Source organism: Myxine glutinosa, chromosome 10 (assembly GCF_964187855.1).
Source record: "Myxine glutinosa chromosome 10, kmMyxGlut1.1, whole genome shotgun sequence".
In the NCBI taxonomy this organism is placed as follows: domain Eukaryota; kingdom Metazoa; phylum Chordata; class Myxini; order Myxiniformes; family Myxinidae; genus Myxine; species Myxine glutinosa.
Window position 1 is genome coordinate 12,268,162 of NC_136270.1, and position 15,142 is coordinate 12,283,303.

At 44.9% G+C, this 15,142-nt stretch overlaps 1 protein-coding gene across 13 annotated transcripts in view; it reads left to right on the plus strand.

Moving 5' to 3' along the window:
• The first annotated feature begins 955 nt into the window (after positions 1-955).
• The window catches only part of HEXD (hexosaminidase D), a 111,331-nt gene continuing 97,144 nt past the window's right edge, over positions 956-15,142 (plus strand). For 3 of the 13 annotated variants that reach the window (XM_078785330.1, XM_078785332.1, XM_078785337.1), the window contains exons 1-2: positions 956-1,059; positions 5,430-5,535. The gene's annotated coding sequence lies outside the window, so the exon portion shown is untranslated. Of the gene's footprint in view, positions 1,091-5,429; positions 5,536-15,046; positions 15,128-15,142 lie in introns of those variants that run through there. The other 10 variants (XM_068127054.2, XM_078785335.1, XM_068127049.2 and 7 more) reach the window with 8 other exon arrangements.

Sequence of the window (15,142 nt, forward strand, 5' to 3'; positions counted from 1 at the left end):
ACGTGACCGATGACGTCATCTCTAACATGTTTTATTCCCCATAAAGAGTTCTTGACAATGAGCCATGTCTCAATTTTTTCTATTCAGCACTTGCGGAGATATGGAGGTGCAAAGTTTTTCGGGTTTTCCAAGATGGCCGAACCACGTGACCGATGACGTCATCATTAACATATTTTATTCCCCATGGAGAGTTCTTTACAATGAGCCATGTCTCAATTTTTTCAATTCAGCACTTTCGGAGATATGGGGGTGCTAGGTTTTTCCAAGATGGCGGCCGAACCACGTGACCTATGACGTCATCATTAACATATTTTATTCCCCATGGAGAGTTCTTTACAATGAGCCATGTCTCAATTTTTTCTATTCAGCACTTTCGGTGATATGGAGGTGCAAAGTTTTTCGGTTTTTCCAAGATGGCGGCCGAACCACGTGACCGATGACGTCATCATTTGGGCACAGTATATTAGAGGGCAAGACAAATACGTGTGCAAAGTTTGGCGATTCTACGTGCAACGGTGTAGACGTAGTGCTGCAAACAGACAAACAAACGAACAGATCAACATACTTGCCGGAAAACAAGAAAGAAAGAAAGAAAACAAACAACGAGAGTGAAAACTGAGTACTCCCTTTCAGCGTGCGTCACTGCCGAGCCCCCTTCGGTGCCCAGCAATGACGATTTGCAATGCCTGGAGATGGCATAGGAAAGGTGCGGTGTACAACAACATGGCGACTCCGTAGCTTTTGCATGATGTGCTCGATCTAATGTAGGTAATGTTGTTTACTCGCGCGATAAAAACGTTATTAAAAAGAAAAAACAACAACTATATTTTACTCATCTATCTCACAAATAAGAATATCAGGCGTGTTAAACGTTGTAGTTTCATTTTCACGTCGGTTCTGTAATAGAGGTGTATTTCAGTGAACCGACTAACCAGCGCACTTTGCCTCTCGAGTCGTACCCGCTCGGCTTTCCGTTTCGCGTTGGCGAACAACGTCTGTATCATCGATTGTTGTGCACAGCAAGGCACGGTATTAGCGATTGGAGATCCCAGGTTGGAGGTAGGCAAGCGACACTGGTTGGGCTTGTTTGGTGAGGGAGGGTGTGAGGTTTCTTCACCACGACACATGTGTATGTTCTAATATGTTTATGTTGGTGGTTAATCACATGTCTTGCATTATTGATTTAATTCAGCATTGGTTGCTTCGATCAGACAGTTATTTATTTTTTAATTCGAATGTTATACTTGTCCTGGAACATGTCGACGTGCGTGGTTCACGCTTCACGCACGAACTGCACATGTGATGTGTGTGCATTTCCGCGGTCGCCACCCAAACATTAATTTAGGGTCAAATGTAAAAACAACTTCGCAGCCGTCTATTTATTACGTACTGTGGCGGAGCTGACTGTGGATAACTAGCAAAGCAGCCAGTGATTAAAAAGAATACCACGACATAAAAAAGGAATCATTTTATTCTTGCTTAAGATGAAAGGGCTCAAAAAATTGGAGGTTATACATTTCTTAACTAGGACACAATTTTTAACCTCGCTAGAGGAGAGGTTATTGCATTTGAGTCTGTTTGTTTGTTACTTGGCAAAAAAATAAAAAATTTTTTGCAAGTATGTTGATCACCGGGTTTGTTTGTTTGTTTGTGTTTGCTGTCCGCTCACTTATACTTGCCTACAGGTCACAATTTTAAACCGATCTTCACGAAACTTCACCGAACGGTAGAGTTCGTGGTCCGACAAAATCCGATATATTTTTGAGGCCAAAAGGTCAACATAGGCCAAAGGTCAACCACTTTTTTTCAAATTTCTAAAATCCTCAATTTTAATCTGATTGACTTGATATTTGAATAGGATTTGCATATCGGCTTACTGAAACCAACCACCAACTATTTTTGAGATCGGCATAGGCCAAAAGGTCAACATAGGCCAACGGTCAACTACTTTTTTGAATTTCTAAATCCTCAATTTTCATCCAATTGACTTGAAATTTGAAGAGGATTTATTTATCGGCTTACTGGATTCAACCACTTTTTCCGAATTCCTAAAATCCTCAATTTTCATCCGATTGACTTGAAATCTGAATATGATTTGCATATCAGCTTACTGAAACCAACCACCAACTATTTTTGAGGTTAACATAGGCCAAAAGGTCAACATAGACCAAATTTCTAAAATTGTCAATTTTCATCCCATTAAATTAAACTTTGAAGACGATTTGCATATCAGGTCACTGAATTCTACCACAAATTATTTTTGAGGTCAAAAGGATGCTCCACTAAGTGCCATTCTACTTTGTTCTGTTTTGCCAAGTGTCGCTCTATGAGTGATTTTTCATTTGTTTGTTTGTTTGTTCGTACAGAATAAATATGATTTTCTCTGCAACCATTGGTCCGATTGACAGGAAATTTTCACCATAGGTGCACCTCCACCTGCAGAATTTTAAAATAATAATTATGATGTCATAGGTCACGTGGTATGGGCGCCATCTAGGAAAAACCGAAAAACGTTGCACCTCTATCTCCGAAAGTGCCACATCGAAAAAATTAAGGCATGGCTCATTGTAAAGAACTCTCTATGGGGAATAATATATTGTTACGGATCTCAGACGTCGGCTCTCCCCTTATCAAGGGGGGGTTAATCCCCTTGTCTTGTTATCTGGCCGACCCGAGGCCTGGGGGTTATAACGTTCCTTCCGGTCGGTGGTAAGTAGGGTTGTTGGTCGAGTCTTAGTCCAATTACCTAAGTACTACCACCGGCCATAAAGCAAGCCGTTAACAAAGTGACTAGACCCGATTATAGCGGTTCCGATCGTGCCACGTTTACCCAATGGAAGAAAAGACGGATGCGATCGGATAAGAGGAAACCAAGAAAGAATAAGGCAATTTATTACACATGTACAGAAGGATGTGTTATGATTTATGGGAGCGAGACATGGGTAATGAACGTAGAGCAGCAACGAAGGTTGGAAAGGGTGGAAATGCGAATGGTTCGACGGATTTGCGGAGTATCGTTGAGAGAGAGGAAGACAAATGATGAATTGCGAAAGATGATGGGAATAGAGCCTGTGATTGATGCTGTGAAGAGGAACAGGTTGAGATGGTTTGGCCATGTGTTGAGGAAGGATGAAAGCGACTGGTTGAGAAGAGTGATGGAAATGAATGTAGAAGGAAGTAGAGGACGGGGAAGACCGAGAAAGACTTGGCTAAAGATGGTGGAAGAAGAAATGCGGGCAAGGGGGTTAACAAGGAGAGATGCAGAAAATAGGGCAAAATTGAGAAGATTGTCATGGGGACCGCAAGGCTAACCCCTGCTCTAGCAGGGAAAATGGCCTTTAAAATGCATGTTGTTGTTGTTGTACAGAAGGAGAAGAGGAAACAAAAGAATGTACAGGATAGGAAGAGGAAGAAGCAGCACACAGGGCAGTCTTATGGCAGTCTTAACTTAATACCCAGGACAAACATACACACTCACACAGGGATTTTAGATGGTAGGGTGGAACAGGTAGAGGGTCCGGCGATGGGGTCCAGGCTCCGGTACAGCGACGAAACCCGGCAGGCAGTTCCGCGTGTAGTTGAGCGCGACCGGACAGTTTTATATAGCGGGGGGAAGCTGGTGTCCTGCGTACGTAATATGTGCACACTTGTGCCAAACGCCCTCTCTCCAAAGTCCTCCTTTGATAAAGGTGCACTCTCCCAATTGTCCAATGCAAAGCGCGTTTCCCAGCGAGTCCTTAACAAGCGCTGCCGTATCTCTCCTTCAAGCCAATGCAATGCGCTCGCTGGCAAGTTCTTTGATCAGCGCACTCTCCCGACCAAGTCCGAGTTCTGCGCACCAATCCTTCTCCGCGTAAGTCCTCTAAGCAGTCCTCTTAACAGCGCCAGCGAGTGAGTCCTTTGTAATGCGCACCAATCCTTCTCCGCGTAAGTCCTCTTACAACGCGTGCGCCTCCAACAAGTCATGTGAAAGGGCTTTGTGCTCGCTTATATAAGCCAACCAAGCGATCGCTCCGCCAGCCGAAAGCCACGCCTGTCGGCGATGTCACTTCAGCCCTGGTTGGCTGGTTAGGGCTTACTGGCTCCGCCTTTGACGGCTGGATGACGTGGCCACACCTTCTTCCTGGCGTTCCGCCCCCTTTTTCCGGGCCTCACCGCATGGCTTATGGCGGCGTTTGAGCGAGCTCCAGCTCAAGGCAGCGAACGCTGCTAACAAAGGCGCGTAACAAATTGGGAGGGGCCATGGGCAGACTGGAGGGCATGTAATGGCATCGCTTGGAGAGGGAGATTGCAAACTGAACGGAATGGGGCCTACTTCTTATTTGATTGACACAACACAGATTCAACTATTGGAAACGGCCTTATCTAAAACACATAGTAATGAAATAACTGGAATCCTATGGTGGCCTACGTGTTGCTTGTGGACTAACTAGGGGTGCTACCTTTAACCTTTAATGATGTTGAATTTATTTACACAAGTGAGGGTTCTCAAAACCGCAGCAATATGTTAATGATGATGTCAGAGGTGCCGCCATTTTGACATCATAATTCGACAAATACAAAACTTCATCCGATCAAGATGAAATTTGTTGAGCGTCATCCAGAGATAAATTGGTGGAGGAAAAAAAATAATGATGTCATCGGTCACGTGGTTCGGCCGCCATATTTGTTTTTACACAAAAGCCTTAAAAACCACTAAAAACACGTCCTGGCGAGGGTCTGCAGTCTGATTGCTCTTTCTTGTTTATTTTTTTTTACGGGGGTGATTGAGGCAGCGGTCATTTCTTGTCTGATTGAATTAATTGTAATTTTCCCTATTTTATTTCTTTTTTTCCCCTATTCTAATTTTCCCTATTCTATCTATTTATTATACCATGTATATAATATACATTACAACTTTAAAAAAGGAGACATGGTGGGATGGCAGGAAGTTGGGAGGAATGGATAGAGAAAATATTTTGGAAAATGGTAGGTGGCCATGGGGGGGATGTGTGTCGGGAGAATTTTCAAAACTTGGTGCCATATTTGTGTACTTAAGAAAAAACATTCACCATGGATGACCCATTATTAAGAAGTGCATGTACATTAATGCAAAAAGTGGCTTCAGCTGTATTAAATAATGTACACTTTAAATTAAGCAATGATCGCCAATTATTTAAATGCATAAACTTCATGAGCCAGAGATAACTTTAAAATACTCTCATGAAAGTTTTGTCACATGTAGGGTTACCATACGTCCGGGTTTTCCCGGACATGTTCTCCTTTTTGGTCTTTGAAGTTCCGTCCAGCCGGGTTTTTTATATATCTCAAAAGTCCGGGATTTTGCCATTTTAAGATTTGGGATACTTTTCTACCTTGTTTAAATGGTTAAACTATTTTTGTACATTTTCTTGCGGTGATGAAATGCAGTTGTGTAATGTTTTGACCAGGACAGCTTGGTAGAAGTCTGTACTATTCCGTCATGGCGTAATGGACATGTTCGAACATCGACACTGACTTCTTGTCCAACTCTTCCTCTTCCTGTCCAACCTCACAGTGAGAGAGTGCAGTCGTGTTCTCAGTCCGAGATTCATTGTTTTTTTGAGTCCGTACCGTTATACCGTATACATTTGTTTGATTTTCTTCTTTACAATGCCAAAACGAAAGTGTAAATTCACTACAGAACTAACGACAAAATGATTGTGTTTTTGACGTGGTCGAGAGGAATGGGAACCTTGGTATGTGCAGGTGGTACGTACGTCTGTGGTAAATAAAGGTACTGTTGATTGACAATTGCATGTCAATTCGGCCAAGCACAAAAAAGCAGTTCGAGTAGAGCTCATCATCCTCATCAGCAAAATTGATAGATTATTTTGTAAAACCATGCAACAAATCAGAGGATGCTGTTACTGCAGCAAAGGGTAATTTTGCATTTCACACTGCTGGGCGTCACAATGCATAGTTTCAAGTCAATGGATTGAACATCTGTCTTGTTGAAGAAGACATTCCCTGATTCTGAGGTAACCTGAACCAAGACAGAAGCGATTGTTAACTCTATACTTGCACAGCATTCTGTTGACGCTGCTCTGAACACTACGTGTAAAGAGGTACATTGAAATTGGAATAATTTTAACATTGATTTTTGAGGTCATAACACTTGTTCTTGTATGTTCACAAAACATAACACATTTATCGTTTTTTGGGGGGTTTTTTTTTGGAGACAAACCAGGTGAAAATATTGATAATTCTTGGTCCCAATCCTCCATCGCAATATTCCTCCATCTCCCTCCCCCACCGCCCACCCTACCCCAACACCCATATAAACTATACTTTGGAACTTCATTTCCACAATTTGATAGCACACTTGCCAGAGCTGCCCGTGCCATTATTAAAGATTAAAACCGCCTTAAGTTACTAATCTAAACGATTGGAATGTGCATGGCAGGACGTGGAGGCTATATTTGCACCAATTGTTTTGTATACTTAGTCACAAGGCCTCTCTAGGCCAAGTCTGTTATACCTGATATGTGAAAGAACCTGCAGCCCATGCGTACAGGTCGGTGCTCCTATGTTAAAGTTTCATGTCAATCGCTCAAGAGGTTGCGGAGAAAACAAATTTAAAAACGAATAAAGGTGAAAAAGTGAGGACCTTTGGGCGTCGTTACAAAACATGGTCAAGAATGGTTGCGGAAGCCTATTACTAGTAAAACTAGAACGGCACTCGGTAGAGAGCATACCTCCGCCAGGCTGAACAGTTTATGTTTTGTATCCCACTGATAGGACGGATCTTCATTCGGACCTGAACCAAAATCTAATCGGCTTGTTCTTGTCACCTAACTAACTCATCCACCTAGTGTAGTCATAACTCGTCCATAACTTTTTTAAATATCAGGTTATATATCCCTTTTCGCCAGATCTCTCAATGGTGAAGAATCACTTAAAAATTAAATAATTATTGTATCCGAATCCATATTCAGATCTTTTCCAAAATCGAATCATTTCGTCTTTGTCACACACCCAACCTGCCCACCAGGTTTCGTCCAAATCCGTCCGTATCTTTTTGAGATATCCTGCTAGCTATAGTTTTTGGCCCTATCTCCCAATGGTGAAGAATCGCATAAAAAAAACTGGTACCCCACTCAGTAGAGTGCATACTCCCGCCGTGGGTGGCCGCTGCTGAGCCCTATCTTCCAATGGTAAAAAATCCTTCAAAAAATTCCTGGATACGGAATAATATCCTGAGCTTCACCAAAAACTAATCAATTCTTCCTTATCCCAGGGGCAATCATCGCACCAACTTTCACCCAAATCCGTTCAGAACTTTTCCAGATATGTTGTTCACAAACACACGAAATACGAACACACATATGCACACACACACGGACGGACACGATCGAATGCATTACTCCCTGGCGGGAGTAATTATAGTAGCCGGATCCGAATCCGGATCTTCACCAAAATCTAATCATTTCGTCGGTGCCACATACATTACCTCTCTGCCAGATTTCGTCCGAATCAGTCCACAACCTTTTGCGATATCTTGTTCATAGACAGACAGACACACTGGCAGACAGGGGTGAAAACATAAACTCCAATCACTTCTTTTTTTTTTTTTGTATACAAAATCGAGGCTTGTGTTAGAGCTAACATTAAACATAAAAAAGATAAACAGACACATAAAACATCTAATAAAGGGAGCGGGAGACAAGAGGGGGAGAGAAAGAAGCACACAAGCACAACAACAGTAGAGAACAGGAACATTGAGAGATCTGTGGAAGGGATAGGGGAGGGGTGGGGGAAGGGGCACACGGTATAAAGCAAATGAACACTACTAGGAATTTCATGAATGAAGTCGGAGATTGATAGAGGTGGATTTGGGGTGTATTAACGGGGTTAGAAAAGATCAAAGTTTTGGATGGGGGCCCTGGATAGATAAGAGATAGTGGTGAACAGCTGTTTTAAAGACCTGGAGGGAGGAGTGGGATTGAAGAGTGTGGGAGTTTGTTCCAGAGTCAGTAGAAAAGAAGAATGAAAGAGTGAAGGTGAGCAAAGAGTCTTGATTTTGGCAGTTTCACCAGAAGAGGGTTTCTGACAGATCTTGTGTGTCCTGAAGGAATATTTGAGGGACATAGCACTGACAGCTGGGGGAGCTAGGCCAGAGAGGAGTCGGGAGAAGACAGAAAACCCACCAACATGCCTGTGGTGAGCGAGTTGGAGACCCTCAGAATCATCACGGGAGATACCAATTATCCTGAAAGCTTTGGTTTCTACAGCGTGAAGCCGAGCTAGGTGTGAGAGGCAAGAGCACCAGCCCAGAGGGGAGATCAGTACTCCATCAAGCTGCGGATGAAAGCTTTGTATGTGGTGAGGTGCTCAGAGGTACCAAGGAAGGACTTCACACTGGGAGGATGCCCAGTCGGCGACTGGCTTTGGAGGCCAGCTTGGAAATGTGGTTTTCCCAGGAAAGATCATGACTGATAGTGAGACCCAAAAGCTTGAGTGACAGAACTTCTTCGAGAGTATTGTTGAGAAAGTAAATGGGAGGGTTGTCCAGATGGTCTTTTCAGAGTGACAAAGTGAGGGTGTGAGACTTGTCAGGATTGAAAGACATTTTACCTGACTTCTGCTAGTTCCTGTGTCTTGGACGATTTCTTGTTATTTTTTCTTTATTTATTTATTTTTATTTTGTTTTTGCTTATCCTAATCTTTCCTAACTTTCCCTTAGCCCCAGACCTAGAGTGGCTTCATGCCTTGATTGGGGAGATTCCCATAAATAAAACATTTCATTCAAATATCTTCTCAGAAACTGCCAGAGAGATCCAGACCAAACTCGTCACAAGGCATCGGGACCGTGCTCTAACCTTGTTGTGCTCCTTGTTGTAGAAATCAATCAAGTCCACTACTTTGTCCCATAGGTAGGTTTAATAACAATCAGATCTCTGGCATCATCCTGTAGAATACAATCATGCAATATATATATCAGGATCGTGGCATCATATAGGAAGGATCGATAATATTAGTCAATGCAAGCAAGCCTAGAATATCTGCATGTACTTACCATCCGAGTCTACATCATACATTGCATCTAAATCTAAATTTAAATCATTGCATCTAAATCATCTAAATTTGGTACATTGCATTTGGTACATGTCATAGAGTAAATGTCGCAGAAGTGGCCCGGAGTCGCGGACGTCCGAGGTCTTATAGACGCCTCTCAGTGGTTTAAGTGAGCATCACACCTGGGTTCAACTTTGATACATTTTCACTACACTCATGGTCGCATCTCCCCCAGAAAGGGGGCCGTGGACCTCCTCTCTGATTCCCTCATTTTCATGTAAACATCTTCTCCACAACTACCTGAATGATATTGTAAAGTATCTCGACAAACTGCGATCAATTGTCGTACGCGTTTATTCACTCTGCCGATCAAGGCCCGATTCACAGCAGCGCCATCCGAGCTCTGGCGTAGGGATACAACCCGGTCCCGGTGTAGGGATACAATGGTGAACATTTGCACTGCATACATGACATCCTCCCCTTTAAGTCCAAAATTACCAAGAGCAATACGTGCTAGATTTCCAGAATTGACATTTCAAAAGCAACATTTCCAAACCATGTGAAAATATGTGTGCAAACGGTTATGAGAATAATGAAAATACGTGAAAATAGAACATGTGTCAACGTGAAAAAAAAACATCTTCAAAGATTCAACCGGTCGGGTGCTTTTCTCTCACGCATTGAGCGTCGCGGTGTACCAGTGGATACAGAGTCCGAGGTGATTCCTTTGGGTCGCGGTGTACCAGTGGATACAGAGTCCGAGGTGATTCCTTTGGTCTCCACGAAGGGTGTAGCATTTGCAGAGGTTTTCGGGGCATCCGAGCCGGCTGGAGCGGCCACGACGATCTCCGGCAGTGGTGGGTCGAACTGTTGTCCTGACTGTGACGATGCTACAGGCTCCATCGACTCACAGTGACGGTAGGTTATGTGGTCCTGATGTCGACGAATTTCGCGGCCGTCCTGCAGGCGAATCACACTGGACAGTGGACCTGGCTTCTCGATGATGTCTCCCGGTAGCCACGTCGCACCTGCACCAAAATTTCGGGCAAACACTGGATCTCCAATGTTGATACATCGACTGTTGGACGTCTTATCGTGCACCAACTTTTGATTAAGCTGGCTCTGATAAACATTTGATGATATGTCTGGTTTGAGATTGTCAAGTGTCGATCTCAAGTGTCGTTTCATCAATAACTCAGACGGAGCTGCACCGGTTGTTGATTGTGGCGTGATGCGGTATTTGAACAGGAGACGAGACAACTTTGTTTCCAGGGTTCCCTCCTGAAGTTTCTGCAATCCGGATTTGATGATTCCCACGGATCGTTCGGCCAAGCCATTTGAAGCCTGGTGATGTGGGCTGACAAACTTATGTTTGATGCCGTTCCGACGTGTGAACTTGGCAAACTCGGTACTGGAAAAACACGAACCGTTATCACTCACGATCATCCTGGGCAGACCATGAGTGGCGAAACAGCGTCTGAGTCTTTCGATGACAATGGCTGACGTAGTACCACGCGTCACATAGGCATCAATCCATTTTGTGTGCGCGTCCGTAATTATTAGAATCATGCTGCCGTTAATAGGCCCGGCATAATCGAGATGTAGGCGATGCCACGGTTCGCTGGGCCATTCCCAGGGATGCAGTGGCGCTTTCGCAGGTGTATTCCGGGTGCTCTGGCAGGGGTAACAATGTCGAACATGATGTTCGATATCGGCATCAAGATTCGGCCACCACACATAGTTTCTGGCGAGTGACTTCATCTTCACAATCCCGGGGTGACAGTCATGGATTTCATCCATGACCCTGGAACGCAGATTTTTCGGGATCACGACACGACATCCCCAGAGTAGGCAACCATTTTCCACGCTGAGTTCGTTTTTACGTGCTTTAAAAGCCGCAAAATCTGGGTCACCCTCAGGTAGCAAATGCCATCCAAGCTGTACAGCCTGGACAGTTCTGGACAGAACGGGGTCTCGTCGAGTATGAGTGCGGATCTGGCCGGAATCGACAGCACAATCTTCCAGATGATCCATCAGTGCGATAATGGATCCTGGTGTAGGCGAATCATCAACGGATTCTGGAAGGGGTAACCGACTCATGGCATCTGCATTTGTGATAGACGAACCGGGCTTATAACATATGGTGTAGTCATAAGCAGCGAGAAACAGGGACCAGCGGATGATCCTGGGCGGTAGTGTGTCAGATGTCGCCTTAGTTGGACCAAACAGACTGATCAGCGGCTTGTGATCAGTGCGAATCGTGAAATGATGTCCAAGAAGGTACTGGCGAAATTTGCCGACGCCGAAAACGATTCCCAATCCTTCCTTGTCAAGTTGGGAATAGTTTTTCTCTGCCGGGGACAACGTTCTGGATGCAAATGCAACCGGTCTTTCCGTACCATCAGGCATCACGTGCGATAATACACTCCCCACTCCATACCGACAGGCATCGCATGTCAGCACAAGATCCTTCTCTGGATCAAAATGAACGAGAACATTGGACGATTTGAGCAGATCCTTAGAGGTCTGGAATGCTGATTGTTCAGTAGACCCCCAGCTCCAGGAGACTCCTTTCCTCAAAAGCCGATAAAGGGGGCCCAAAACGTCGGTCACATTCGGGATGTAACGACCATAGAACTGAAGCAAACCGAGGTATGACTTCAATTCGGTCACATCTCGTGGAGAAGGAGCATCCTTGATAGCTCGGACTTTCTCATCTGTCGGGTGTAGACCCTCGGCATCAATCGTATGACCCAGGTACGTGACTGATGGCACCATAAACTTGCACTTGTCTCGACGCAAACGTAGGCCGGAGTCCGAAATCTTCTTCAGAACTCTCTCCAGGTTCTGTAGATGTTCCGCGTCCGTACGACCAGTAACCAGAATATCATCCTGGTAACAAACGACGTTGCGTTCGGCGGCAAACAAACTGTCCATGACACGCTGATAAATTCCAGGTGCAGATTTCACTCCAAAACTAAGTCGGTGGTACCTATACAACCCACGATGCGTGTTGATGGTAAGATACTGTTTCGAATTCTCGTCCAAGCAGAGCTGTAGATAGGCGGATTTGAGATCGAGTTTCGTAAAAGTCTTGCCTCCCGTGAGACGAGCATAGAGGTCTTCGATCCTCGGGATTGGATATTTATCCAATGAAGAACACCTGTTCACGGTCATTTTATAATCTCCACATATGCGGATGGACTGGTCCGATTTTATGACCGGAATGATGGGCGCCGCCCATTCGGCATACTGGATTTGCTCGATGATCCCCAGATTTTCAAGATGATCCAGTTCCTTGTCAATCCGCTCACGCAGGGCGAAAGGGACTGGGCGAGCCCTGCAAAATATAGGATTGGCATCCCGGTCAACCCTGAGTTTAGCCGTATGTCCTTTCAAGGTTCCAAGCTCATCCTTGAAGACATCCGGGTACGTATCCAGCACATTTTTGAGTGTGTATGCTGCGGTAGGAGAAACGTTGGCTGCCCGGAGTTGATGAATGCTTTCCCACTTCAGTCGAATTATGCTCAACCAGCTCCTGCCGAGTAAGGAAGGGCCCTTTCCAGGAATGACGATCAGGGGTAGGTGAAACTCACGGTTATCGTAGCCCACCGTGACATCACATGTACCGCAGGGAACAATCTTCTCACCTGTATAGGTGGAGAGTCCATAGGTAGTAGGTTTCAGATGGGGTCGGTCAGCATCACTCCACAGGTTTGTGAAAACAGCATGGCTGATGAGCGAGACGGCCGCACCAGTGTCGACCTCCATTTGCAATGGTCGATTGTTGACGACAACATTGGCAAGAAGAGGGTCCCGCCTATGGTGAGAATCAATATGAAGCAGGTCATACGATTCTGAGTTGTCGGAAACAGAGCTCACCTGGTCAAGCTCGGGTTCCTCCGAACCGATAAACTGATGAATCTTGTCAGCAGCTTTTCCTTTTCCCGATTTGCGAGTGATGCAAGCTGGAGCAATATGGCCAGTTTTCGAACAGAAATGGCAGGTGGCATCTTTGAACCGACACGTCTCCGGAGGGTGCTTTCCGTTGCACCGAAAACAGTTGTTGTGGGTTTGAGACTGCACTGGCTTCTGACGAGGAGCCTTGTTCCAACGTTGTGGCTGAACATGATCCAACCGATTCACAGCAGGGCTGGTACCAGATGAGCGAGTGGCACCGATGCTTGTAGCGTTGCGTTCAGCACTTTCCATGGAAATGGCGGTGTCTCTGGCATTTTGGAACGTCAGTCTTCTCTCAGCAAGCAGGCGTCTACGAGTGCGGTCATCGGACATGCCAACCACCAGCAAATCACGAAGCATGTCATCGATCGTGTCCCCAAACTCACACAGATGTGACAGTTTTTTGAGGTGTGCAATGAAGTCTGCGATCGACTGACCTTGCTGCTGTCTGCACATGTAAAAATTAAACCGGCACAGGATGACTGAAGGAGATGGGTTGCAATGTTCCTTCAAAGCGGCCTTGAGCTCTGCATACGTGAGCTCCTGGATTGTCCGAGGCCGAATCAGGTTTTTAACGAGTGTGAACGTCTCACCTCCGCAAACGGACAGGAAGACGGCCTTCATCCGGCCTTCGGTCGCAATGCCGTTCGCCTCGAAATAGAAAGACAACCGCTCAGAATACGTGTCAAAATCCCCCTCATGAGGGTCGAATTCATCGATATGGCCGAAAGATGTCATGGTCTAGATGTTTACCTTCGTCGCCATGTAAAGTATCTCGACAAACTGCGATCAATTGTCGTACGCGTTTATTCACTCTGCCGATCAAGGCCCGATTCACAGCAGCGCCATCCGAGCTCTGGCGTAGGGATACAACCCGGTCCCGGTGTAGGGATACAATGGTGAACATTTGCACTGCATACATGACAGATATGGACTAAATTTGGTGCATTGCATCAGGACAGTAAGGTCTCATGAGGTTGTGCTCCCTATCCAGATCAGCTTAAAGGGTGTCATTTAAAGGGTGTCAAAGGTGGTTTTGCCCAAAATATTGGTTTTTCATTCAAAAATCTTCTCAGAAACTGACAACCAGATCCAGTGCAAACTGGCCATGCGGAATAGTGACCATGCCCGAAAACTAAGCTGTACTCCCCATGGCTGTATCTTCTAGGGGGCTATGGCCTCCCTCCCCTAATAACTCATATTCACTAAAACATAATATATATGAAATCACAATAACCTGTAAAAGGGGAGTACTTGGCAATCAAGCCATGTGGGTGTATAAGAGATCATGTGTATGGATGGGGGTAGTGGTCAACAACATGAGGTAGTGGTCAACAGCTGAAGCCCTGGATAGAAGAATGGGAGTCTCACATGTGAAACCATGGGGAAGGATGGTTTCCCATGTGAAATAAAAGAGGAACAAATGAGTTGAGGTGAGCTGGGATTTTTGGAGTTTAACAAGAACAGTACTACTGGCAGACCGTGTGTGACCTGCAGAAACCTTGGTGGGGTAGAGCCAAGAGAGGACAGAGGGTGCAAGACCAAAAATAATGCAGTCGAATAACAACATTTTGTTTGGCATTTCAGTAATCATGCAATTGTGCACCACGTTACTAAATAATTGGGTAGAAACGCTCGTGTGTAATACGGTATATTAACACGAGAACCCCCGGAGCGGTCAATTTGACTGACCGCAAGCACATGTTTGGTAGCTGACTATGAGTAATTTTTTTGTTCACAGTTTTGATTTTCCTTGACTTTTCTTGATTCTGGGTGTTGAATATTCATACAAAATATTGACCTCCTGACCTCAACCACATTTGAGTTACAGGCTATTATACCTAAAACCGCCACTGCGGTCAATCTGACCGCTAAGGAAATGTATTGCATAAAACACATGGGTTCAGCATTGATGAATTGTAATTTGAGATAAGTTATTATCAATACATGTTTCGATGAGATTTCATCTCTGTGTGCCGAATCTGCTAAGCAGGAAGTGCATGTAAAATTTCCAATTTTTTCATTCGTTCGATCATTCATTCTATTTCAGACAGTGTATGGTATTCACGCTATACAGTAAACGTGTCACGGCGGCCAGGGCTCGTGGACAAAAAGATTTTTGAGCTATTTGGTAGGTGGGTGAGGC